At 32.6% G+C, this 4,311-nt stretch overlaps 1 long non-coding RNA gene across 1 annotated transcript; it reads left to right on the forward strand.

The window, feature by feature from the left end:
* The first annotated feature begins 781 nt into the window (after positions 1 to 781).
* LOC120154149 lies at positions 782 to 1,272 on the forward strand. The gene is made up of 3 exons (XR_005518853.1): positions 782 to 882; positions 1,069 to 1,133; positions 1,215 to 1,272. It is a non-coding gene; the product is annotated as an uncharacterized LOC120154149 (long non-coding RNA).
* The last annotated feature ends 3,039 nt before the right edge of the window (positions 1,273 to 4,311 follow it).

The following is a 4,311-nucleotide window of genomic DNA, read 5'->3' on the forward strand; positions in this document are numbered from 1 at the left end:
GTTTGGCAGCAACTGATTAAAGCAGAGAGAATGGATGACTTTCTCAACATGGGCATGGGTTTACGGATTGAAACAAACCTCGCTAGCCACGGCTTCTTTCTAAATGTTGAAACTAGGGGTGAGTATTCCATCGAATTGAGTTGAGTAAAAAAAAATCGAATTATTCAAGCTGATGAGTAGTATTTTACTATTTGAACTTAACTTAAAATTTTTCGAGTTTGAGTCGAGTTATTCGAGTTTCTATATTAATTTTATTATAATTATTTATAATATTATGACAATGCTTTGTTGTAATTTTTTAACTTTATCTAACCATATATATATATATATATATATATATTATTCTTTCATATTATAATGTTATTTAATATAACAAATACAATCTAAAGTTTTGAAATATATTCATAATATTATATTTAAAGAATGTATTTTGATGGTAAAATATTGATGACAGTATAAATGAGTTAATGAATTGATGAGAATAAAAAAATTGCAAAAAATTGTAGTTAAAAGACCAAATTGTGTAAAATACAAAGTTAAGGGACTAAATAAAAAAGAGATAGTAAAAAAATAACAATTGGAGTTACATAGATATTCTATTATGATATATGAGCATGTGGTTTAAATTTGGTAAAAACGAACTTTAAATAAATACGAACGCTGGGCCTCTGACTTTCGCCTCTACGAAGCTCACATTTCTCAGGTAAAAGTTTTTTAATTTAGAATTTTTAAAATTTTATTTTATATATAAATGTCTTTTTGTTGTTTAGATGAATACTTGTTTGGAATCAAAAGAGATAGCTTGTGTACTTGAGGCTGCAAAAGCCGATTTGATGGTAGGATTGAAGCAAAGAGAAGCCGATCTTTGCAAATTGAAATTAGGTTTGTTTTTTTCCCCATGATATTTGCTTATTCATTTTCCCTTTTTTAAAAAAAATAATTTCCAATATGAATTCTTTTATGTGGAGTTGAATTCATTATTAAGGAATCCATTGATCAGAAATTTAGTTTTTTTTAATATAATTTAGTATTAGTCATGTTTATATGTGTTTAATTGTTTTATTACAGAAGAAACAGAGGATGGATTGTGCGACTTCAGAGTCTGGTTCGACATCCTCAGTAAAAACTCGAAAGTATGTTTTTGATGATTTTTCTCTTTTCATAGTTTACACATTGTAAAGTTTCTAAGGTATTAATCATTTCATTATATATAGGATGTCCCCAAGGAAACCAAAAAAGGAATGCCAAGATGCAAGGATTGTGGCTCAAAGTTTTTTACTTCGAGTGCATTAGAAGGCGGTTTACAGAATCTAAAGCTTACGTACGAAAATCTTGCTTCACAAACGAGTTCTCAGATTGCCGCACTTATGACGGAGAATAAGTTTGCATGGAATCAGTTAAACATTCTTGAAAGTCGGTATATGGATAAATTAAACAGCAAGCAGTCTGAATTTGAAAAGGCTAATAGGAAAATTGAGGTACTTATTTCTAATATGGAGGACCTGAGGTCATCTGATGCTGAAAAGGATGAAATAATTGAGAGATTGAAATCCGAAGTGTCTCGAAAAGAGGCTGATGCTGATAGATTAAATGAAGAAGTTTCTAAATTATCAAAGGAGGTAGAGTTGTTAAGGAGGTCCGGAAAATTTTCTCGTACACCTGTTATAAGGCGGTGTTCAGAAGGTGGGAGAACATCTGTTCTGGGAGGTGAGAATGGTGGCAGGGATGGAATCGACGATATTAAGAAGTAAGAACAATCTGCTAGTGTTCCGGATATTCTGAAGGACAATGGAAAGGTACTTTGTGGTCAATTTAGCTTAAACATTGATTGATATGATTTTGACATGAATTCATTTAGTTCTCTTAGTATCGATATTCTTCATTTGTGGCCTCTAGGACCTTAAAGTTCCCCCAAATAATTACCATTCAGAAAGTTCCTGAGCTTGATTTCCTCTATCCCCTGAATAGAACATGAAGGCTACAGATTTACGTATGCATTAACCTTGCTGGTTGACGTAAATAATTTGATTTGTTATTGCCAAAGTGAACGACTTGCTGTTTTTTATGTGAAAAATCCATTGACCAACGAAAATTTAACTTCCCTTATTGTTGTTTAGGGAAGCAGAAGTTTGAAGAGAAAAAAGAATGAAGAGATATATTTCGGAAACTCAGAAATTGTTCACTTCTACATTTAAAGTTCCCAGACTGAAAGCCTCATCTCCCAAGACAACTTGACCTCTTGTATCTTATTGGCTTGTAACTTGTGAGTTATTCACGTACATTTTATTACGTTGTCTCTCATATTATTTTGCCTCTATGTATACTAATTTCAACCAGAAGCTATGCCACCATAACGAGTCGTGACCATGCTCCGAGGTGGTAAGATTCTGGTTATATGCTTCTTTTCCCTCTGTAATTGCACAAGGAATCACAGGCTTCCGATTTAACTTTCTTTATGATTAATCTCTTTCTTGCAGTTTATATTTAGTCGATGTACCGCTAAAAGAAAACGTGTTTCTAAAAATGGATAGAGGTGAAGGAGGTGCAGATATGGCGGTTATGATTGTCTGGTTTGTCCATCATTGCTCCTCTCGAGCTCGAATCCTCGAATTCGAGTCAAGCTCGAGCGTCTTACAACTTAGACTGGGTTCAGCTTGGTATAATCACACACCCCCTCTAATCTATGTGAACCGAGTTTCTTCGATGAATCTTGTTTTCAGTCATCAATAAAGTTAACAAACAGTATAGAATGAAGAAATATCAAGCAAATGGTTAAACTCGTAATTCGAAGTTGGAAGAAAGATGAGTATGGTAAATGTTGAAATTAAGGTTCGATTATATTTAATATTAGTATATATTATACTTTCAGATATAAAATAAGAGGCACATATACTAAATTGGTACACTGGGGTAATGAGGTTTTTGTAATCTTCAGTTATTTATGGTCGGCTAAAATAGAAATTAATTAATTAATTTGTTTTGATAAATATTATTAAGTCAATTTTAGGATTTAGTGAATTGAAACTTAGATTTTACTAATTAATTCAAATCTAGCACCTTGTTTCGTTTTCATTTTTTGTTTGTATAAATACACAGTGTATTTAAAACTCGATTTTGATGTTGCCAAAATGTCATTTTAGTCAAGTTGTCAAATGTCAACTAAGTCAAGAAATTAGAAAATGAAAATAAAAGAGATAAATTTTAAATTTTAAAGTTTCAATTCTAAATTATTTTCAGAATTTTATATAATTGTTATTGTTAGATTTGTCTAGAAAATAAGTTGACAAGTTGGAAATTTCATCTTGGTTGATGGCCAATTTATTGAAAATTTCATATTGGTTGGTGGTCAAACTTTGAACATGTGAATTTTATATTTGGTGGTTAACTTGTACACATTAGAAAATTCTTTAGTAGGTGGCTAAACTTTGAATATATTGTTCTTAAAATCAATTATAAATAGGCTTAAGTATTTTCATTAGAAATCATCCCAAAAACAAGTTCTCTTTTCCTCTTGTATTTTTCATTCTCCCACTTTAGGAATTCCAAAGAATTTCATTTGTTGTAATATTGGCGATATAGTGAAGTTATCATCTGGTGTGGTGCCCGAGGAGTAGACCAAAGAATTCCATTTGTTGTAATATTCTCGTCGAACCTCGTAAATTTGGCGTGTTTTCTCCTTTATTGTTTTTTATTCGGTTCTTTTCCATTGTGTTTCAATATTCAATAGTTTGACAGGTTTATCCGCTGTGCAACCTTTGGTGGTTTTAATCTTGACATTTTAGGTAAATTTTAAAACTATGTTCGTGTGGGAAATAACCCGTTTTCCCCAAAAATTGGTATCAGAGCTTCGGTTGAGGCTATCCTGGTGGTTCCGTTGCTGAAAAGATACAGTTCGTGATATTGAATATTGTTTGTTAGAATTAAAATGCCAAAATACGGATCAGTTGAGACATCAAGCTCTTCATCTGGACCGGTGAGGAGGGTGATGTCAAATGCAAATTTTTCGGTGGAGTTATTCAATGGATCCGGTCATTTTGGCATGTGGCAAGGCGAGGTGTTAGACGCTTTATTCCAACAAGATCTAGACATCGCCATTGAGAAAGAACAACCCGAATATATGGAGGAGAAAGAATGGGGAACAATCAATCGTTTGGCGTGCAGCACGATTCGATCTTATCTTTCCAGGGAGCAGAAGTATGGCTACAAGAACGAGACTTCTGCAAGTAAGATGTGGAAAACTTTGGAGGAAAAATTCTTGAAGAAAAGCTTTTAGAATCGTCTCTACATGAAGAAAAGATTGTTCAGATTTGA

This window comes from Hibiscus syriacus, unplaced genomic scaffold (assembly GCF_006381635.1).
Source record: "Hibiscus syriacus cultivar Baekdansim isolate YM2019G1 unplaced genomic scaffold, ASM638163v2 tig00002840_pilon, whole genome shotgun sequence".
NCBI classification, from domain to species: domain Eukaryota; kingdom Viridiplantae; phylum Streptophyta; class Magnoliopsida; order Malvales; family Malvaceae; genus Hibiscus; species Hibiscus syriacus.